A 24,279-nucleotide genomic window follows, 5' to 3' on the forward strand; every position below is an offset into this window, starting at 1 on the left:
TGTCTGTCCAGGTGTTCTTGTTTTGTTTCATATGCCATGGCTATAAGGGAGTCGCGGGTCCCAGATCCATTTTCATTAATTTTTCAACATCCCCCAATATCTCTCTTTTTTGGAAAAAAAGAAACCCCCCTTGTAACTTTCTCTACTGGCCGTGTGTTGCAAGATGCATGTATCATGCACTTTTCCTCCCCCTCTTTTTTCAATGATTAAAACAATGAAAACAGTGGGTGTGATGGCAGGTGGCAATTCTATGAGACCAAGAAAAATCCCAAATTAACATGAACCATAAGGAAATCATACTGTTGATCCATCAGATCAAATAAAGAGTTCAGTTTAGTTAGCGCTCCCATATGTGGAATATATTATATGCAAGACTTTTGTCACAGTAAATGCACACACATGAATATGTTGTCAAGCAGAAGGTTGCAAAGGCAAATGTCACGTCCCCATTCACTCATTGGAATTTCACTGCCTGTTTAATTCATATTTTTTACTCTTTTGATATGGTCACCGGAGAACCAGATTAAAGTGTCTACATCAGTTGGATCACTACAGATGTCTGTTTATTCTACCTCCTACATCTTGTCATAACAGCAGCAAAGAATCCTGTGGCACCTTATAGACTAACAGACGTTTTGCAGCATGAGCTTTCGTGGGTGAATGCCCACTTCGTCAGATGCAAGAGTGGAAATTTCCAGGGGCAGGTAAATATAAGCAAGCAAGAAGCAAGCTAGAGATAACGAGGTTAGATCAATCAGGGAGGATGAGGCCCTGTTCTAGCAGTTAAGGTGTGAAAACCAAGGGAGGAGAAACTGGTTCTGTAGTTGGCAAGCCATTCACAGTCTTTGTTTAATCCTAAACTGATGGTGTCAAATTTGCAAATGAACTGAAGCTCAGCAGTTTCTCTTAGAAGTCTGGTCCTAAAGTTTTTTTGCTGGAGGATGGCCACCTTAAGATCTGCTATTGTGTGGCCAGGGAGGTTGAAGTGTTCTCCTACAGGTTTTTGTATATTGCCATTCCTAATGTCTGATTTGTGTCCATTTATCCTTTTTCTTAGAGACTGTCCAGTTTGGCCAATGTACATAGCAGAAGGGCATTGCTGGCATATGATGGCATATATTACATTGGTGGATGTGCAGGTGAATGAACCGGTGATGGTGTGGCTGATCTGGTTAGGTCCTGTGATGCTGTTGCTGGTGTAGATATGTGGGCAGAGTTGGCATCGAGGTTTGTTGCATGGATTGGTTCCTGAGCTAGAGTTACTATGGTGCGGTGTGCAGTTACTGGTGAGAATATGCTTCAGGTTGGCAGGTTGTCCCCCAAAAAAATCCCTCAAAGCAGGAAGCTAACAAGAATATGTACCATGTTGACAACCATGTGCCATTAAGCAATGCTTTTGATGTGGTACATCTTTATGCTTTCTTTAATGAATGTTCGTGTGACACAAGATAATTCTATCAGGATCAGGGCCCATAAAAGTTAATAAATTGTAAGACAGAAGGGACTGCCATGAGCACCTAGTCTAATCTCCTGCATAACACAGGCCAGAGAACTTCATGCAGTACTTTGTGCACCAAGTCCATAACTTCTGTTTGAGCTAGAGTACCCCTTTTTAAAAGATAGCCAGTCTTGATTAAGACTTCAAGTGATGGAGAATCCACCACATCTCTAGGTAAATTGTTCCACTGGTTAATTATCCCCAGGTCACCTTATTTCTAGCCTGAATGTATCTAGCTTCAACTTGCAACCATTGGCTCTCATTATGCCTTTTTCTATTCTATTAAAGAGCTGTTTTTAATCAGAAATCTATTCCTTATGTAAATACTTGTACACTGTGATCTAATCACCTCTTAATCTTGGATAAAGTAAATAAACTGAGCTCTGTTATTCACTGTAAGTCATATTTTCCATATGTGAAATCATTCTGGCAGGTCTTTCTGAAACCTTTCCAATTTGTCAGCATCCTTTCTGAAGTGTGGACACTGTATTCTTCTAACAGTCATACTAATACCATATACCAAGGTAATACCACCCCCTTACCCCTAGAGTGTGCTTGGCAATGTACTGATAAATATTAAAATCTATTTTTTCTGAAAAAGCTTTCCCAAATAATAGTTAGCTAGCAGGAAAAAAATAATCGCCTGCACAATTATTACATATCTGTCTTACAGATGGGCCCAAGGTATAAAATGGTTCCAGTTCTGAATTTTGAAACTCCTGATGTTTTTGAGTCTTTGGAGTCACAGGTTTGATTCAGGCTGATCTCTAATAAAAATCAGTTAGAAGTGAAATCTAGTCCATGCAGAGGGCGAGCATGAAGCCTATGCACAACTGAAGTCTTCAAAATAACGATGAAGTGGGTACACAAAGCCCAGGATGAAGCTAGTGAAAGTTGGGGACAAGGCCTTCTCTATGGAGAGGGTCAGAATTCCTGAGGAGACTACAATGGGTCATAGTGAAAGGTGAACTGTCAGGCAGGAGGGTGGTTGTGATGGGTTGGATCACAGAAACCCCCCCTGGGAGCTGCCCACCAATGTTCTAAGACTACCTCTGCTCCTGTTTTCCCTGCCAGCTCAGGACTCCAGCACCCTGTCTTGCTGAGCCAGACACTCCCATCTGCTTCAGCACAGACCTAGGGTCTGAATTACCTGCCCCAAAGCTGCAGGTTTACCTGAAAACAGCTCACAGAAGTGTGCTTGTTTTTAGCACTCCGATGCCCAACTCCCAATGGGGTCTAAACCCAAATACATTTGTTTTACCTTGTATAAAGCTTATGCTTTATAATTAAAATTGTTTGCCCTCTATAACACTGATAGCGAGATATGCACAGCTGTTTGCTCCCCCAGGCATTAATACCTACTCTGAGTTAATTAATAAGTAAAAAGTGATTTTATTAAATACAGAAAGTAGGATTTCAGTGGTTCCAAGTAGTAACAGACAGAACAAAGTAAGTCACCAAGCAAAAAAAAAATAAAATGCGCAAATCTCTGTCTAATCAAACTGAATACAGATAATCTCACCCTCAGAGATGTTTCAGTAAGTTTTTTCCTCAGACTGGACACCTTCCAGGCCTGGGAACAATTATTTGCCCTGGTACAGCTCTTGTTCCAGCTTAGTGGTAACTAGGGGATTCTTCATGATGGCTCCTCTCTCCCTTTGTTCTCTTTCACCCCTTTATATATCTTTTGCATAAGGCGGGAATCCTTTTGTCCCTCTCTGGGTTCCCACTCCCTCCTTCTCAATCGACAGACACCAGGTTAAAGAGGGATTCCAGTTTAGGTAACATGATCACATGTCACTGCAAGACTTCATTACCCACTTGCCAGCACACACATATATAGAAAGACTTACAGGTAAAACAGAGCCATTTGCAGACAATGGTCCTAGTTAATGGGAGTTATCCAGATTCCAAACCACCATTAATGGCCCACACTTTACATAATTACAATAGGCCCTTAGAGTTATATTTCATATTTCTAGTTTGTGATATAAGAGTGGTACATTTATACAAATAGGATGATTACACTTATTAATTATAAGCTTTGTAATGATACCTTACAAGAGACCTTTTTCATGAAGCATATCTCAGTTACATTATATTCACTTATTAATTTTTTATAAAATCATATAGACTGCACAACGTCACAGAGGTTACTAGTGGAGTTCCTCAGGGATTGGTCTTGGGACCAGTCTTAGTTACATTTTTTATTAATGACCTTGGCACAGAAAGTGGGAGTGTGTTAATAAAATGTGTAGATTACACAAAGTTGGGAAGTATTGCCAATACAGAGGAGGATCAGAATATCACACAAGAAGATCTGGATGACCTTGACAATTATAATAATAGAAATGGGATGAAATTTAACAGTGCAAAGTGCAAGGTCATGCATTTAGGGACTAAGAATAAGAATTTTTGCTATAAACTGGGGACTTGTCATTTGGAAGCGACAGAGAAAGAGAAAGATCTGGGTTTATTGGTTGATCACAGGATGACTCTGAGCCACCAATGTGATGTGGCCATGACAAAGGCTAATGCAGTCCTAGGAAGCATTGGGCGAGGTATTTCCAGTAGAGACAGGGAAGTATCAGGACTGTTATACGAGGCACTGGTGAAACCTCATCTGGAACACTGTGTGCAGTTCTGGTCGTCCATTTTTTAACAAAGATTAATTCAAACTGGAACAGGTGCAGAGAAGGCTACTAGGATGATGCGAGGAATGGAAAACCTCCCTTATGAGAGGAGACTCAAAGAGCTTGGCTTGTTTAGCCTAACCAAAAGAAGGCTGAGGGGAGATGTGATTGCTCACCATAAATACATCAAAGGGATAAATCCCAGGGAGAGGAGTTATTTAAATTAAGCTCCAATGTGGATATAAATGTGGAGATAAACTGGCCATCAACAAGTTTAGGCTAGAAATTAGACAAAGGTTTCTAACCATCAGTGAAGATCTGGAATAGCCTTCCAAGGGGAGCAGTAGAGACAAAAACCTAACTGGCTTCAAGACTGAGCTTGACAAGTTTATGGAGGGGATGGTATGATGAGACTACCTACAAGGGCATGTAGCCGATCTAGCAGCAAATATCTCCAGCAGACAGTGATGGGACACAGGTTGGGGAGGGTTCTAAATTACTACAGAGAATTATTTCCCAGGTGTATAGATAATGGGTCTTTCCCACATGCTCAGGGTCTAACTAATCGCCACCTTTGGAGTTGGGAAGGAATTTTCCCTTGGGTCAGATTTGGCAGAGATGCTGTGGGTTTTTGCCTCCCTCTGCAACATGGGGAACAGGTCACTTGAAGGTTTAAACTAGTGTAACTGGTGGATTCTCTGTAATTTGAAATCTTTAACTCATGATTTGAGGACTTCAGAAACTCAGCCAGAGGTTATGGGTCTATTACAGGAGAAGTGGGTGAGATTCTGCGATCTGCAATGTGCAAGGAGCCAGATTAGATGATCATGATGGTCCAGTCTGGCCTTAAAGACCACGAGTCTATGAGAAGATCAAACATCCTGAGGAGATCAGGTGACTCCAGAGAATGACCATTTTTAGTAAACATTGCAAAGCCTTCCTCTTTGAGAAAGACTTTCTAGCAAAAGTAATGCTCAAAATTGAAACACCCCTTCTATTCCCAACCCCTACCAATCTTCCCAATCCCAGAAAGAACCCCCCAAAACAAATCAAAAAGAAAACTAAAGAAAAACCTTAGAAACACTACCCTGAGGAGAATTTTTACCCCTGAAAGGAAGATGTGTGAGAATTTCCATGAAGTCCACTTGAGACTTTGCTGTTGCTGTTGATTTCACGTGGAAGTAGCCCAGGTACTATGGTGACAGGTGGCAGGATAAAACACTAAAGTGTAAGCAGTTCATAGTCCTTCTGCTGGCCCTCTGCATAAGGGTGAATTTAGTCTAATACAATTTGTATTCACTTGTATTTTACAGCTGGCTCCCACTGGCGAATGTTCATCCCTTGAAAATTCTCTTGTGTTCTTCGCAATGCCAATGGTCCCAACTGGTGCTGATCCTGATCAGTGGCAAGGCATTGCAAGCACATTTTGCTTTTCCTCCTATAACTGGTATGTGAGGCAGCAATAATCTAGTTGAAGATAGGTTAGTCACACACTGCACACCTGTGGTATATAAGAATCGCACAATTGGGACACTGGAGGTGCTGTCGTCCCTTGTAGTTGGTGAACAAAACTACACTAAACAGATTTTGCTTCGGCACAGTTTAAGAACATAAAAAGCTAAAGTGTGCTGGACAGATTCCAGAGAGAGCCTTGAGAGAGTGATTCTAAAACCTATGACTTGTTTAGCTGGCAACTAATGCAAGAGATTTGGAACAGGTGCAAATGTGTTCAATTCACCTTCAATTTAAAGAGAACCCGTTAGCTGCTCTCTGCACCAGCAGGAATTTGTACAATGCCTTATCAGGCAAGGTAGCCTAGGGAACTGTACTAATCTAATCTCCAAGTGACAAAAGCATGGATAATCACTTCAAGGCCTGATGGAGACACAAAAATGGTCACAATCCAGCAATATCCTATAAGTGGTAGAAAGAAAATCTAAGCTATGGAACCTAGATGCTTCACAAAAGATAAAGAAGGGACTAAAAGAAGCAGCAGGCTATTCACGGTGGAAGTTGACGCAATTTTAAAGCCATCATATGGATTAGAAGGAAGAGGGGAAATAACAAGATATATTTAGGGCTAAAAGAGAAAAGTATTTTATCTGGATTACCTTTCCTAGGTGTTAGGAACAGAACTAGCCTCTCGTGTCTCTGATCTGGCTGGTCATTTCATTGGTGGTGAATAATGTTGCAAATGTCGGTGATTTCTCACTGAATAGATGTTTCAATTCTTACATCATGTCAACTGCTTGGGTACACTCACCGTTTCTCACTGCAGCATAGTTATGCTCCTAGAGTTCCTATACTACCGCCCCACTCCCTGCTGGATCTTCTCTGCCTAGTCTTGATGTTTTTACCTCCAGTGACCAACATCCCTAACCCTCCCTTGGCAGGTTAGTGCATCATCTTGTTCATCGATTTTAAAGAACACTTTCTGTTTTTTCCCCCTTTGTTTTGATCCTTAAATTTAGTCATTTACTTAACACTAAATGGCTAGAGTGGCCAGTCACAACCCTTATGATGGTGAGCACTAACTTAAGGTGAGCAATTGGCCATTTATGATGAATAATGGCTGCACAATCTAGACCAAGCCAATTTTCTACCCCCTTTTCCTTACATATAGAAACTTTTCATGTTGGAGCCAGATCCTGCAGACTCTTACACACACACGAGTGCAGGTGAATCACAAACGTACGGCTGTTGCAATATCCAACCCCTACCCATCAGTCTTTCTCTCTCTGGATTGTGCAAATTCAGCTCCATTTGCTTCTTCTTTCCAGTCATATTTTCCAAACTGTTCAGCAGTTTGTCCATCTTTAAATTCTCACCCGTGTGATGGCATGTTATAACAGGGCCCTATTGTTATGAGGAATAGACCAAATCCCTAGGTGTGCTCAACTCCCACTAAGGGGTCAGATCCTATATCTTTACTCATGCTGAGTAGGACTAATGCCATTGATGTCTATGGCTAGGAACATGCAGAGTGGCTAGGAGTGGCATAGGGTTGCCAACCCTCCAGGATTGTCCGGGAGTCTCCAGGAATTAAAGATTAATCTTTAATGAAAGATTATGTAATGTGATGAAATCTCCAGGAAAACATCCAGCCACAATTGGCATCCCTAAAGCAGAATGTTGTTATAGCTACTCAGCACTTCTCGGGGTTGGCTTAATTAAATTAATAATTTACGAGGGCTCCAGTCCTGCTGCTGGCTCTACTTAAGCAAGCTCAGTGCCCTCTTGAACATGGAGGGCATTTCTACAAAGCAGCTGGGACCGAGCGGGAGCAAACTTCCCAACCTAGATTGACTGACAGGCTAGCGGGGCTTGCACTAGTGCACTGGTGGAGTCACCACTTAGGAGCTGTGGCTCGGGCTCAGCGGCCAGCTTCGCAGCACCTGTGTCCAGTCTGCTGCTACCGATTCTTATGCAGCCTCCACTTCCTTCCAGGGCCTTGTCCTTGCCAGCCCTTCACCACACTGGAGGGCTTATGGAGCCCTCTGCTGGCTGGATGTTGCACAGATGGTTGTTACCATGGCTCTGAGCCCTGGGCAGATGGGATGGTCTGGGAGCCCAGGCCCAGCCAAAGCAGGAAGACCTACTGTCATAAACAGATAGTTAAGGGTTAATGCCTCTTTTACCTGCAAAAGGTTAAGAAGTTCACCCAGCCTAGCTGACACCTGACCAGAGGAACCAATGGGGGAACAAGATGTTTCAAAAGGAAGGAGGGAAGTTTCCTTTGTTTAGAGTCAGTTTCAGTTTCAGCCGGAGTAGAAAAGATCAAGGAACCAGCCTCTTATCAGAGTAGTAAGTTTTAGAAAAGAATAAATAGGTTTATGTTTATTTTCTTTTGTAACTTGTCTTTGTGCAATTAGGGGAGTAATCAAATTTGGGTATTCCTGTGTGTACTAAGGTTTTTGCCCAGGGGAACATCCTGTGTTTTAAATCTATTGTCTGTGAGATCAGCTTGTCTGATGTCTCCCAGAGGTTTTTTTCTTTTACCTTCCTTTTCTTTAATTAAAAGCCTTCTTTTTAAGAACCTGATTGATTTTTTCCATGTTTTTTAGATCCAAGGGAATTGGATCTGGACTCACCAGGGATTGGTGGGGGGAAAAGGGAGGGGGAAGGAGTAATTCTTCTTTGGTTTAAGATCCAAGGGATTTGGATCAGTGTCACCAGGGACTTGGTGGAGGAGTCTCTCAAGGCTACCCAGGGAGGGGAAGGTTTTGGCAGGGGAAGACAGAGTTTTCCAGATAACTCAATAATCTGGATGGTGGCAGCGAGACCAGATCTAAGCTGGTAGTTAAGCTTAGAGGTGTGCATGCAGGTCTCCACATCTGTACCCTAAAGTTCAGAGTGGGGGTGAAACCTATGACACCTATGACTGCTGTTTTTATTCCCACAGCCAAAGCTTTAGGAGCCTAAGTCAACTGACCCAGACTCAGACTCGCTGAGGTGGGTTTCTCTTTGCAGTTTAGATGTACCTTACGGAGCAACCAGGTTCATTACAATATGCTTAGAATAACATTTAGTTACAATCCAAGAGTTGGCTCCTGGGAGCTCTGCACCATATTAGAAGAGGAAAACAATTGGAAAAAAAAGTAAGAAGTAAATGAGAGAAGTATAGAGTCTAACAGACTGAGAAGAGTTCTAAAAGGAGGGTCACGTAACATTCTCTGATCAGTATCCACACAAAGAAGATAAGATGAAGCAGAAGTAGGAAACTAGGACACTTGAGTCAGCAGGAAGGATTAAATCAGTGGAGACACTAAGCAGCACATTCGCTGTGCTACGGCCTAGCCATAAACTAGACAGGAATTGGTCATCCAAAAACTTCTTATTCATATAGGGTGAAAGTACTTCTGTTTACCATTGCTCCATCACATGGAGAACATAAAGCTTCATTTGTTTTACTTCATCATGCTTTCAGGTGAGGATCCATTAGGGTGAGAAACAGGCTAGCGTCCCTTTGATAAGTTTTTCAGTTGCTTCTCTTTTGTCCTTCCTTGTTTCAGTTCCTCTTTTGGGATGAAATTCACACGATGCAGAGAGACAGCCCAAGGCTCATGCTATGGGATTTAAATGGGTTCTGAGATTTTAAATGATGTTACCCTTCTTAAAGGGATACATTTTGAACACTATGTTGACAAGAAAATATCTTGTGACAACCCACTCTTTTTTGGATGTTTCCTTTAAAAAATATTGTTAGAGTGAAATGGTTTTTCTCCAAATAAAGACCTTCAAATTAAATTTCAACTTTCAAAATCTAAAAATGTTGAAGGTCAGTGTTTTCAAAACGTGTGTATTGATATTAAGACCATAATTTCATGACTATGTGCTGAAAAACAAAATGTTGGGGTCCACAAAATGGCCCAGAATAAAGTTGCAAATAATTTCTCGAAAATTCTGGAGACTTTTTTTTATTATGTTTGCATGGCCCTGATTATAATGTACATGTACTGCCATCTTCTAGAGTTTGGCCTGCAGGACAGGTCAGTCCAGCCACTCGTGTCAGATAATCAGGGATTGAACTGGAAGAGATATGTAGTGGCATTCTTCCAAGTTCCACCACTGGAAGAATTTGCCAAGGGTCATGGTGGATTCTTTATTACTGATAATTTTAAAATCAAGATTGGATGTTTTTCTAAGAGACATGATCTAGGAATTATTTTAGGGACGTTCTATGACTTGTGCTATACAGGAGGTCAGACTAGATGACAACAGTGGGCCTTGGAATCTATGAATAAACCAAGTTCCAACCCCTGAGACACCAAAATGAGACGCCATTCTCCATAAATTGTTCAAATGTTCATAGGGTGCACTCTCAGGCCTCCTTTGTCTTGGCTTTCCCCTTGGTGGATCTCAGATGCCCTGCTGGAGACCTAGGGCATGGTGTCTTCTTGAGTGGATAGTAAAATGTGCAGTGGTATTTACCAGTCTCTGCCCTCTTGTGGCACCAAAATGAACATTCAGATGAGAGTAGATTATGCAGATCTTTGTAATCCTCTCCCTTTGTTGACAAGTAGGGAAATAGTTAATGTTGACATTTAAAGTATCATTGGCATCATCATTAATACACAGAGCAGAATGGGGCAGTTTATTCTCACAGCTATTACTCCAGGCTCTTATCACACTCAGGTATATATGATTGCATCAGTTACACTCAGGTAATGGTTCCAAGGTTTTCTTCACAACTATACCAGCTACAGACTTAGCTTTCAGGGTTTTTGTTGTTGTTGTTGTTGTTGTTTTTTGTAAGATTCTGGAGAACAAGAAAGCAGCTTAGGTATGGTGTATGTAACCCATTCCTTGATGTACTGGCCCAATTCAAGCCCTGCATATAACACAACTTTTCTTTTAGATCAAGTAGCAGGGACCTGTGTTTTTAGAGCAAAAGGTCTGGTTTTATCCTCCAGATCATGTTTATATAGTATACCTGATCACCATAATGTATATGTATACACACACGCACACACACACACTCCTGAATGTCATGGATTTGTGACAGAAACCATATCTGAAGTCACCGAGCACCAGCTGACTTGTATATTTGACCTCCTGTTATCATCTGATGATATGTAGGTTGGCTGACTACTGCACTTTGACTCCTCATTGTTGGTTTTCAAAGCAGTAATTTGTGGTCAGAAGATTTTGAGGGTGTAACTAGGAGGTTAAATGACAACAATAGCTTTTTTGCAACGGGATGCAAAACATTCCATTTGGGGAAGGGTCTGTGTCCAAGTTCGGAGAGCTTTCTTTGTTCAAACCAGAACCATGCTCCAGCAAGTCAAATCCAGACATAACATTAAGCACTGTTTGAAATCACCAAACATCACTGCACATTTGAGAAGAGGAAATTGTACATTTTAAACATACAACACTTCATAATTCTGGCATAATGAATAAACTCTTGCATAATAGGACTTATCTTGGTTTTCATTGTAATTGGTAACATAAAAATAAAACAGCTGTCTAACCTAAAACACTGAAACAATTGAAACATGAGAACAAGTTTTAGAGCTTCTTATTTGCCCACCCCTTTTTGCATTTCAGTAATTTAGGCATATGTATTTCAATTAATAGTTTCTTACTTTAAGCAATGTTTATTAAAGAGAAGAAACAGACTTTACATGAACTCAGACAAGGACATGCTGATGTTTGCTTTTATTACCTTTATCAAATTTTTAAATACAAATCAATTTGACCTCTAGAATGAGGGCAGCCTTCTTCCAACAAAGATACTCTTTTAAATGCTTTCTCAGGGCCATGGGTCTCAAACTCAGTCCACAGGATTCTTAGCTGCCATTATATTCCACCCCACCTCCCAGGGACTTGTTAACAGCTCCCAGAACTTGAAACTGAAATCTGGCAGAGGACACCAGCCCTGGGATCTGATTAGTTGAACTCTGGGAGTCGTGATTGTTTCCCTGCTTCTATTTAAACCAGACAGAGGCACAGGAAATCATCTGTGCAACTGGGTTTCCCCTGCGTAGGACTGCCTCCTCTGCACTACCTACTCCTGCTGCCTGACGCAGACCTCCTGAGACTTGACCACTGACCTGCCTTCAATTCTGATCTCCTGGTATCCAGCCTGCCCCTCATCTCAGTCGTGACCTTGCAAGTGGGGAGCCCCCAAGCCAGACTCAGGATGTGATCCAGTCAAGGCCAGGGCCCAGGTTGGTCCCCCATAATGTAGCTGGGTCACCTCCTTTCCCGGATCCCTTGGCGTTCAGACAGGGCAGGCAGAGATGGTGACCTGATTCACTTCAGTAATAGAGATGGTGCTGGCATCATTTTTCCTTCTCTTTGGGGTGAGTCATTGATGTCCCATATCCACTTGGATCTGACAAATAGGTAAATGGGTAGGAGAGTAGCAGGGCTTCTCTTTTTTCCTCCCGTTGTTCCCATAACCGATTGTCTCTATGGATGGTGAGATCCAAGAAGGCATCCAGACACACCGGCATATCCATCCAGACCAATTTGTCTTTAATTTTTTTCTCGCAGAGCCCACCGGAGCTGATACAGCTGTACTACCTCATGAGGTGGTGGAAAAGCTCTACAGAGGAGGCTATGGTACCCTGCCCCGTCAGAGCTTTCTTACAGCAGCCTCTGCCATTTGAGCTTGGTGCTGGTTCCTCAAATAGCACTAACGTGGCTTGGAGGAGACCTCCCACTTCGACTGTACCGAGCTGTCATACTCCAAGAAGGGGGAGGCCCAATCTAATGCTTCTCTGGACAGAAAGCAGATAACCAGGCTTACCTTGCCTGGTCAGTAATGTAGGGTCTGATAAGGAGAGTGGAGTTTTTGGCCCACAGTTGTCTTACTTGCTCCCGTAATAGCTGGTTTTCTGAGGTCAGCTGGATGATCCAGGCCTGCAGGGCTCAGTTGTCTGCCTGAAGGTGGGAAGTCCACTTGAGCATGTCTGGCATTCCCAAAGGAAGTATCTGCGTTGCTGGGTCCATTCTGCCAGCACTTGGCCCACTCCTATGGCCTATGTGGTCTGTGCAAACTGTCAGAACTGGGACATGGGCTGTCTTGCCTAGTGGCTGGAGCAGGAGTAAGCTGCCAGGAGATAGGTCAACCCAGTCACTTTTGAACTTCAACTACACTGCTCTCTGAAGATGCACTAGGTGTTTCATGTATTGCTTTTGAAACCCTACCCAGAAAACCCTTTCCCTCACAGGACTCAGCCACCTTTTCTACCATCACATATACAGGGCTGCGAGGAATACGTGGTTCATGAGCTCCTGGATTTTAAGTATAAACATGGCTCTGGTAGTTTAGTCTTCTTTCGTATAGCTTGGGTAAGTGGTAACAACTACAAAATTATATCTACATTTGATAGCCAGCACATTGCTGCAACAGTGAGCTGGTGAATGCCCTTCAGGCCCCCAGCACAAGAACGAATGGGACATTCAGCTACCATGTGCTCTATGTCTGTGCCTAGTGACCATTTTCCATTTAAAGAGGGTTTGTCCACATCTCCCCTGAAATGTCCTGATGCGATTCAATCTGCACCAGTCTTTCCGACATCAGTCAAAACTCAGTGGTTCCTCAACAAGATCGATGAGCTGTTTGTTTTGAGTGGTCAAAGTGTTCCATGTGACTCTCCATTGGGGCTCAGCATCAAAGTTGGGTGTAAGGATCTTGATATGGTTCCATAGAGGGTTGCGGGATTTTAATCTTCTCTTTGGCAGGTTCTGCAGGTCTTGGTGCAGTGGGAGCCTTGTATTTGCATTGACATGATTAAGAAAGTGACATATCTGAGCAGCTCTTCTAATCTGTGGAGGCTGGGTGTGCGATAGGACCAGGAGCCAGTCAACTGGAGTAAATTTGAGCATCCCCAACACTATGCACATAGTGTTATTTAGTTGAGTGTCAAGGTGTTTAGTGTGACTCCTATGAGACCACACTGGTGCACAATATTTAGCTGCAGAATATACCATTGCAATTAATGTGGTTCGTAAGGTCCGTGGACTGGAGCCCCGTGATGTTCCAGCCAATTTTCTGATAAGCGCGACACGAGACCTGAACTTATCATGGGTGTTCTCAAGGTGTTGGTGAAAGGTCAAACTCTATTCCAGTGTAATGCCAAGATACTTTGGATTAGCTTCATGGCTGACACTCTCACCGCAGAACTGGTATTAGCCACTTTATTGTTCAGATGGAAACCAGTTACCATGTTTTTTGATATTTTTTTTATTAGGCCTACGTTTCCAGCATTGGAAATAATCAGCCATTGTCCTAAGATCTAGGGTTAGGGTGCAGCTGATGGTATGGAGGCTTGTATGCTGAACAGCTAGGGCAATACCATCTCCATACAGGAATTTCCTTGACTCCGTCGCTGGGATAGCTGCGGTGTATAGATTAAAAAGTATTGGGGCCAGGACAGAGCCCTGAGGTATGCCAGAGTTAAGAGTTCTTGGTCTCCTGATCTGGCCATTAAGGGGTACCTTAAAGTGGCTGTCCCCAGTCATTGCCGCCAAGAGGTGGATCGTTCACCGGCAGTGAATGATGCGGGAGACCTTGAGGAGGAGACCCTGTCTCCAGACAGTGTCATATGCCGAGGACAGATCAACAAGGGCAATTCCTGTCTTCAGCTTACATTGGAATCCTGCCTCAATGTGGCTGGTAAATGAAGCTGCTTGGTCCCAGCAGTTCCTCTTCAGGCGAAATCCTGCCTGCTCCACTGGGAGGATGTCTTCAATACTATCAGACAGACGGTGGAGCAGCACCCGTTCCATGAGGTAGTTTAGTGACTGGGAGGGATACGGCCCCGAGGAGCACCCCTGGGAGCCAGTGGAAGTGTACATGCCCCTGCATTGGTGCAAGTGTTCCACAGGAACCACCTCAAAAAGCTCAGGCCAAGCTCACGCAGATGGTGCTCCTTGGGGAAGGGTAATGTCCAAGCCATGGGTCCCAAACACTGACCAACAGGGCTCTTAGGCTTCACTATATTCAACCACGCCACCCACTGACCTGTTAAAAGTCACCAAAACTCAAAGCTCAATGCTGGCAGAGGACGCCAGTCCTGGGATCTGGTTGTCAAAACTCTAAGGGTATGTCTACACTGCAATGCACGCCTGTGCTTCAGCCCGGGCTCAAGCCTAATTCCTCCCCTTGCGTCGACACTGCAATTGTGCTAACCCAGGGCTCAGACCCAGGGACCTGCAGGGCTGGAGGGGTCTGAGCTCGAGTTAAGCTGGGACCTGAGTCTGAGTCCCATTGCTTTGTAGTGTAGCCACTGCCCCATGTGACTCAGGTCTCAGTCTGAAGTATCCCACAATTCCATGGGGCAACTTCCTTAGTCCTCTCTGTCCCAACAATCTGCAATCCACTCTAGTAAAAACAGAAGTCCCCCCTCCCTTTCCATTAGGACTCTGGTACGTTATCATTCCTTCTGCTGTTTTTAAGAATATTGAAGACCTGCAGATTTTAAGATAGTGGTTTTCGGCCTCACAATGTGTAGATGCAGGTTTGATCCCAGACGCTTTGCTTTTAGACACAGGATGTTTTGTATAATTTTGAAAGCACGTTATTATATTGAAGAATACCCACTGTCTCTGATACAAAGCAGACCCCATTATGAACACAGCACTCTGGGGGGTTCCAGGAATTAGTTCATTGTATTGTATCGCCTGTTATTTAATTTGTACCAGGCGGCTGATATTTAATGCTGGAGATTTGTTCTTGCAGTGGCTCTCGCTGCGAGGAGAGAGCGTTTGAAATGGATGCAGCCTGCCTCTCACAGTGGTGAGTCTGAAAGGGAGGTAGCAGCTCAGGACATGTATGGGAGAAGAAAGGCTTCTGAGATCTGTATGTTTCCATATGAGAGAGTTTTTTAAATCAGGTTTTAAAGTTTCAAAAGGCTTTTGTTTTCTCACCACTTTGTATGGTTCTCTCTGAGCCCTGGCGATTCTCTCACTCTTAAGGCCTGGAGACATTAGAAGTGTCATTCTAGAGGAGGAGGTTGTAGACATTAGAGACCAAATTGTCTCTATTTCCCCATTTATTCAGGCCCTTACCTCATGCTCTATGGCCCTCGTGGCCACCCAGAAGAGTGGCTCTAAACATTCACAGCTAGCACCACAGGGAGCTGGTGACTGCTCCCTCTGGATTCTGCTCATGCTGCTCCTGAACCATTTAGCCCCTTAACTACAGAGCAACGGCCGATCACCTGTTCCCTGCTGCACCCCAACCCGCTTCTCAGCGCACCGCTTCCAGAGCAGTTCTGTTCTGTTCCGGTTTGCACTTGTATACTGCCTTCCACCCAACGGGCTTGCTGTGGCCCAGCTTGCAGAATCAAAGCACTGACATTGTTACTTTGCTGCACCACTATCAGAGCTGTTCATCGCTAAGGCTACGATTCTGTCACGGGTATTTTTAGTAAAAGTCAGGGACAGGTCGTGGGCAATAAACAAAAAGTCACAGAAGACCCTGACCTGTCCCTGACTTTTACTAAAAATGCCTTGGGGTGTGGAGGGGGACAAATAAAGTGCTGCCGTGGAGCAGGACTGCCCGGGGGGGCAAGTGGGGCAATTTGTCCCAGGCCCCACAGGGGCCCCCACGAGAGTTTTTCAGGGGCCCTGGAGTGGGGTCCTTCACTCACTCCGGGGTCCCGGAAAACTCTCGCGGGGTCCGGGCCCCCGGAGCATCTTCTGCTCTGGGTCTTCGGCGGCGGGGGGTCCTTCCGCCCCGGGACCTGCCGCCAAAGACCCCAGGCCCCCTGAATCCTCTGGGCAGCCCTGCCATGGAATGCTGCTCCATCCCTGCTGCTGCTCCAGCCCCAGGGGGGCTGATCCATCCCCAGCCGCTGCTCTGGTGGGCTGGGGCTGGCTGCTGATCCGCTGTTTCTGTGGCCCCGGGACTGACTGCCAGTCAGCTGTTCCAGGGGCTGGCGCGGCCCCGGGACTGACTGCCAGTCAGCGGTTCCAGGGGCTGGCGCGGCCCCGGGACTGACTGCCAGTCAGCTGTTCCAGGGGCTGGCCACCAATCAGCTGTTCCCATAGCCCCAAGCAGGCCGTCGATCAGGTTTCCTGGCAGCCGCTGCTCCAGCAGCCCTGGGGCTGACAGCTCCAGCCCTGCCCCAGCAGAAGTCACTGAGGTTCCATAAAGTCACAGATTCCGTGATCTCCATGACTGAATCGTAGCCTTCTTCACTGGAGTGACCAGACCCGCAGCCTATGCCAGGCTCAGTGTAAGACCAGGAGAAGGTTCCTTGAGGGCTGCCGTTGGTTGTTTGTAAGTGCTAGTTAGGAGCCTGGAGGACTCACTATCTGTCTCACACAGGAGTATGCTGCCCCATAGCCAGATTAAAGGCCTTGGCCTCTGTTCTTTGTGTAGGATTCATTTCCTCAGGGCCAAAGTACCTACCATATCCATTTCAGTGCAGGTCAGCCCTGCAAACTGAGCCCTACTTAATCTCAACTCCTAATTAACCATCATCTGTCTGCCTGGTGAAACACGCCCAAGGGTAGCTGAAATGACACATGCCGAGCATCTCTGCACTGAACGCTGCTTGAACCAAAGAATAATCATCTGGAGTCTTCCAACCTCTGCCCTCAATCATCATCCCACTGAGTCGCTTGCTGCTGCTCAGATATTACTCGTGGGAGAGCTTAGGACATCTGCTGTGACATCCCTAGCGCTAGAACTTAAGGCACAAGTTAAAACCTAAAAGGGGAAAACCCATTGTAGCCCAAGGTCCAGTGTGCTTCAGCAGCAGCAGTGGAAATTACAAGCTATGGACTGCAAACTGCTGCACATTGGGAGAATTCCCGGTTCCACCCTCCCAGCAGGAGGTTTCAGCACTGGCTGAAGCGGGGAGCACGGGGCAAGCAAGAGGAGAGGAGGTGGCTGGACTGTGGTCCTGTTCTCTGTTTCCTTACAGAACAGTGTGAGTGGGTCTGCTCTGGGGGACACACGCTGACATGCAACGCAGAGCACATTGAGCAGCCTTGGGCCCGGTTCCCAAAGGGGTGTAAAACCCCCCACACAGGTCAGGCTTACCCTGTCCTGAACAACCTCATACTAGATGCAGGGTCGGCTCTAGGAATTTGGCCGCCCCAAGCAGTCATGCCTGCGGGAGGTCCACCCGAGACGCGGGAGCAGCAATCCGTCTGCAAGCATGCCTGCGGGAGGTCGACTGGAGCCGCGGGACCAGCGGACCCTCCGCAGTCATGCCTGCGGGAGGTCCGCTGGTCCCGCGGCTCCGGTGCACCTCCCGCAGGCATGACTGCGGAAGGTCTGCCGGAGCCGGCTGCCGCCCTGCCGGCAAAATGCCGCCCCAAGCGCGCGCTTGGCGTGCTGGGGTCTGGAGCCGGCCCTGACTGGATGGTGAATGGAGGTGGGGCAGGCCAAGGGTGTTACAACCTGTAGAGGACAAGATTTTCCTCTGCATCCTTCCATCACAGGGCTAAGATCTGCCCCTACATAGAACACATGGTTCAGCCATGAAGCGATGGATGCCTGGAAGTCACCCAAATGGACCTTGGGGATGTGATAGCGGCATCCATGGACAGGCTTGCACCCCAGCTACATGGCCTCCCTCCCTCCTCCATCTCCTGGACCAAAGAGGGGTGCTAGAGTTTGAAGTGGGGGCACAGAAATCTGATGCAGTCTCAACTAAGCATTGTACTCACTTTTGAGCAGATCCCCTCCCAAACCACATCATCTGACCCCTCCGGAGAGCTCACTGCAGGATCCAGGACAAGGCGGAGGTAAGACAAGACAGAGGCTACTCTGTGAATGATCTCCTCCTTCATGCAGAGCCCTAGGCAAGACCTGCCCTTACACACGTGATTGTTGCATGTCCCCATTTTAGGTGCGATAGCCAGATAGTTATGAAAAGCTAATGTGATAATAAATGTTTCATCAAGTGAAATGTGCATGGGAACTATAGAGGGTACATTTCTTTTTACACTGATAAAAATCACAGATTACAATAGCGAAATCACCCCTAACTTGTGCATATTAGCATCATAAAAGATATACTCTGATAATGTGTTTGTGGGTTTATTTGCAGCATTAATACTGATGCCTGACAGCATTATTCGTACTGTTTATATGACTATAAAATATGTTTATAGTGATACAATTAGTAATGCTGAGCTTAGCTAGTATAAATGCTAGTACTTATTGTAACACTATAAACTTAACTTTATAGTGACATAAATGAGCAATATTTGTGTCATCATGTTTTATGACATCAGGCAAGCCCAGCCTATGAGTTTAGCACAGGGGCCTTGCGCCCTTAATTTCACAGCTAAAATACTGCCAAGAAAGACATTCTACTTCATTCTCATAGAATCATAGCATCATAGAATATTAGGGTTGGAAGAGACCTAGAGAGGTCGTCCAATCCCCTGCTTAAAGAAGGACCAACACAAACTAAATCATCCCAGCCAAGGCTTTGTCAAGCCGGGCCTTAAAAACCTCTAAGGAAGGAGATTCCATCACCTCCCTAAGTAACCCATTCCAGTGCTTCACCACACTCCTAGTGAAATAGTGTTTCCTGATATCCAACCTAGACCTCCTCCACTGTAAATTGAGACCATTGCTTCTTGTTTTGGCATCTGCCACCACTGAGAACAGCCGAGCTCCATCCTCTTTGGATTCCCCCTTCAGGTAGTTGAAGGCTGCTATCAAATCCCCCTTCACTCTTCTCTTCTGCAGACTAAATAATCCCAGTTCCCTCAGCCTCTCCCCATAAGTCATGTGCCCCAATCCCCTAAAGATGTCTGTTGCCCTCCACTGGACGGTCTCCAATTTGTCCACATCCCTTCTGTAGTGGAGGGATCAAAACTGGACACAATACTCCAGGTGTGGCCTCACCAGTGTCGAACAGATTCTTCCTTCCTAAGTGCAGGACTCTGCACTTGTCCTTGTTGAACCTCATCAGATTTCTTTTGGCCTACACTACTTTTGATTCCCCTTTTAAATTGCAGGAGCATGTACAAAGCCACTTTGCAGCCACTTTCACAGTGTTAGCTAGTTGTGAGTGGGCAAAGCTAAGTTGGCTCCAGAAAGGTCATCTTTGCAATATTTGAGCTAAGCCAGCATGAAATGCTGCATAATCTTCTTTAATAATAGCCTTCCTTTTTCTGCTTTAGACTCTGCCAATCACCTCAAAGGAGAAGATGACAAATGAAAGGTTAGCCAGCTGAAACCAAAGGTCCAATGTATTTTACACTTTTGCCTCATTCACTTCATAGGTGACATAAATGACTTTCAAGGACTATCTGACATTATGTTGTATTATTTGAACTATAGGCAATGATTGTGTGATTAAAGTCTATGGGCATAGATGCTTGCAGAGTTGAAGTTGTGCATGGAATCACTTTCCAATTCTTAACCATGCAGCATGAACATCCTCTTCATATTGCTGGTATGGATCAATGACACATGCGTGACTGGTTCCCACTGTGTTCCCTCCTCTTGGAGTATGCTTGGTTGCACAAGAATATTCGTCGCTCTTGGGCTGCTCATGTAGGGCCATATCCAAATCCCATTTAAGATTTCCATTAGACCAGACCTTATGTCCTTGTGGTCAGCAACCAGCATGCTCTTGAGCTTAGTGGAAGGGCTAAAGCAGGGGTCGGCAACCTTTCAGAAGCGGTGTGCTGAGTCTTCATTTATTCACTCTAATTTAAGGTTTCGCGTGCCAGTAATACATTTTAACCTTTTTAGAAGGTCTCTTTCTATAAGTCTATAATATATAACTAAACTATTGTTGTATGTAAAGTAAATAAGCTTTCAAAATATTTAAGAAGCTTCATTTAAAATTAAATTAAAATGCAGAGCCCCCCCGGACCGGTGGCCAGGATAAAGGCAGTGTGAGTGCCACTGAAAATCAGCTCGCGTGCCGCCTTCGGAACGCGTGCCATAGGTTGCCTACCCCTGGGCTAAAGGAACATGAACCAATGCGTACAAGTGGGAGTGAACACATTGCACTGAAGAGGACATACTATAGAAGCCTGAAGAACCTGCTGAAACCCACAGGGCTTGAACATGGTAACAAGTGGTGTTTATTTGAGCAAATCTAATTTTTTGACAGAGATGAGTTTTGAGATGCAAAGTTTAGGCCAGAATTTCCCCAGCTTGACTTTTTGAAGTAATCAAGAGAAGGCTGTATGAATTTCTGCTCATGCAGAATCCCTGCATGTCTATTTCAGCAGAATTTTAAATCTCTCAGAAGAAAATAATAATGATAATCTGTGCATTTTTTCTATGGAATTAGCCTGTGACAACAGGCAAATGCCCCATATTTGTTCTAGCGATGCATAGGGTTACTTTTTGTTGTGATTCAGTCAGTAATATGTATGTCCAGTACTTTCAGATAATGTAGGGTTATGACATGTGGCATGAGCTCTCTCGCTCACTCCTTCACCTCTGCTTCCCCCACATGTCAGTGGTACACAGGGAGTGGACATGGACTTGTACTGAGAAGTGTGGCTGAAGGGGTGGGGAGGTGGAGGCAGGAGTATCACACAAATATCCAGCAGAGCTCTCTGTTCTAGTCAAACTAACAGTGAGGAGAAAGTGAATGTAGTGGTGGAAATAACACACAGTGGTGCCACATGAGCATACTGTACCTCAGTCCTGAATGCCAGTAGCACTCTGCATTTTTCTCCTTTGAAGTGTCTTGACCCTCTTTTGAGGTGTCCAATGCAAGAGCAATTCCAGTCTTCAGCAGCCATAACACTGCTCTATCGGTCTCTTCTCTAGGGCCACGCCTAGGCACAAGACAAGCCTGGGGCCCTACACTCTGGGGGCTCTTGTGCATGTTTTCTATAAGAGAGAGATGTCTGCTTAATAGATAAGATCCCAGCACATTTTGTAGGACCAATAAAATTTGCATCTGCTGTGTGTTACAGATGACTTGGTATGCAGCTTTTTTACATGCATCACTGAACATCAGACCAGCTTTAGAAGCAACCTCTCCCCAGCAGCAGCCTCTGGCCTGCTAGCCTGATGGCATTCCTCCTTACCTGCACACAGGTTAACGTAGGCACCCAGTGCTACCTGCTTATTCCTTCCCCTGCACAGTGATAAGCACCTCTGATCTCCTCCTCTTCATGTTTCCATCAGAAAGATGCCAGGCAGGTTCTAGAAGGCTGCCTGAGTCTCCCACATATCTGTCTTTGCACACAGTTCACAAAAAACGGGGCCAGCACTTATCGCAGCTCATTACTAGGAAAATGCATGAAGCCTAAAGGAAAGTAACTATTGGGCATACCTTCTGTTATCTCCCAAGGAGCATAGCATAGCTTAAGTAGGAACTGCACTGCTACAATGAAAATATCAATTAATTCCATATTTGGAAAACCTCACTGCTCCCACCAGATCAGCTGCTGGGGGTTGCTCACCATGGTTTCAAATAACCTTTTAAATAATTATTTTCTTCCTCTGACGTTTCCTCGTGTTGCTGGTTTGTTGAAGGCTGCAACATTTTATGACTGCCGAGAAATTTCAGTCGGGGTCTCTTCATATGTGCACATGCCATGAAACGAAGCTTGCTCCTAATTCCAGTTGTTGCTGAGATTTTCAGTCAATATATAAGTTAGACAGCTCCCCTGTAAAGAGCACGTTGGTCACTTATTTGCTGTTTGCATGGTGGCCTCCTTAGTTTTATTATTCATTTTATGAGCACTATTAAAAGCTTTTAGACACTTTCTGGCTTCCTAGAGGGTAATGAATTATCGGTGGTTCTAAACTAATCAAGGCTAATAGGCTTTTCTAGAACACTCAGTGGCAGAGCAAGCAAGAGTAGCCAGGGAAACTCAGAGAGTTACAGCAACACTAACGTGCATTTACACAGTAATGGCTGGCCAGGTTCATCAAGGCTGCCCAGTATATTTTCTTGTTACATTTATATACTTATGTTACTGATATAATAAAGTGAGAATTAATTGCCTTTAATTGAGCGTGGTGGTGTTAAATCAAATTCTGGTGCTGCGAGCCCTGGATGAATAGTGTTGACTATCTTGCTGAACGTAAAGGAATTCTATAGTCACAGTTCAGGACAACTGCGTCTGTATGCCCCCTGTGTGGTCCAGCCAGGGCACCCACTCTTAGGCTGATGGCTACCCAACCATTGCCTGTCATGGGCAGAGATCTGCATCTCCCTCCCTTCTGACCATGGTTTTCCCAGGCTGGAGACTTCTCTGCCTACCCTATGAATTCTCCAGCAAGTCAGGCTGCCTAAGCAGGCCTGTGTCTCTTCTCTGCAGGCTATGAATAGTTCTCAGTTACCACGCAGCTTTTCCTAAGCAAACACATTTATTCCTATGATAAAAGCACTCTAGAGAAAACAAAAGAACCTGCACGGATGCTAATCAGCTCACCAGAGATCATCACCCCACTGTCTCCACAAAGGCTCTGGTGGATGTCAGTCCTTCCCATCCTCCTGTCCATTTGTTGTATAAGGAACAGGCTCTGACTCAGTTTAAACTCAGGCTATTTATCCAAAAGTCCTTTCTGTGTCTCTGGAGAATCCAGAATAAGTCTCTCTTGGTGGTGGTGCCTCCTTGGAGGTGTTACAACCTGAGTGAATTTGGCTAATCACCCTCCCACACACACACTGTTGTTAGTTGCGGGAGGAGCTGTGCTCACCCTGCCCCATGGAATGACATACAATCCCTGGCCCACAGTGATACATAAACTCAGTACAGTGAGATCTGCCACAGAAATGGCAGGAAGTTGCCACATCTGTCACATTTACATTCAAAATCCCAACGTTTAAAGAATGTGTTCAGTGAGTCACCCTCACTGTTAGGGATGACCGCGCCATCTTGGTTAAGCTAAGAACATCCTCTCCCATTCCAACCATTACCCAGCCTTTAAATGAGTTGAACCCAACCAAATCCACATTTTTGAAGGTGCAGAGAAGACACGCCTACCTTAAATTCATATCCCTTAGGGAAACAAATATGAGAAAGGAGGATTTATTGTACAAGTGTCTCTGGTAGTGACAAGTGTGATGCACCCTGAGGAGCAAGTGAGCAGAGAAACTCAAGCTGTGTGTACATGTTACCCAGACAGTGAACAGCATGCCCCGCAGTGGGACACCTCAAAACTGCATCCAGCTGCTGCTGGAGGTGAATATAGGAAAATCATAGACCTGCTTTTGTAAAAGCTCTGTTACAACAGCACAGAGTGACACTAGCCTCTGAGGTAACATTTACACTGCAATAAAAACCCTTTGTCACCAAGCTTCACAGTCCGCGTCAACTGACTCAAGCTCACAGGCTAAAAAGAGCAGTGTAGTGTGGCAAACCCAGGCCAAATGGCTACAAAGGGAGGGGTAGGAATTAGTCCCAGGGGGTTAAAAGGCCTCTCCCTATCCTCTGAGGAGAGACAGTCATGAGAAATTAGGTTCAGCTGGAACAGGGGTTACCAGGGAACTAATTAGGTTCAGCTGGCCCCAACTGCTGGCGACCTTTTTAAACCCTCCCTGGCAGGGAAACGGGGGGGAGTGAGAGAAGCTGCCAGCGAGTAGGTGCAGCAAGACTCTACCCTCTTCCAGCAAGGAAGACTGCACTTTGTCCCCAGAAGGGGAGAAAAACAGCGAGGGACTGACTGAGAGGAGGATCAGCCAGACCCTGCGTGACTGGGAAGGATTTTGCTTTGCCCAAGCCTGTGTCTCCAAG

Source organism: Mauremys reevesii, linkage group 5, assembly GCF_016161935.1.
Source record: "Mauremys reevesii isolate NIE-2019 linkage group 5, ASM1616193v1, whole genome shotgun sequence".
In the NCBI taxonomy this organism is placed as follows: domain Eukaryota; kingdom Metazoa; phylum Chordata; order Testudines; family Geoemydidae; genus Mauremys; species Mauremys reevesii.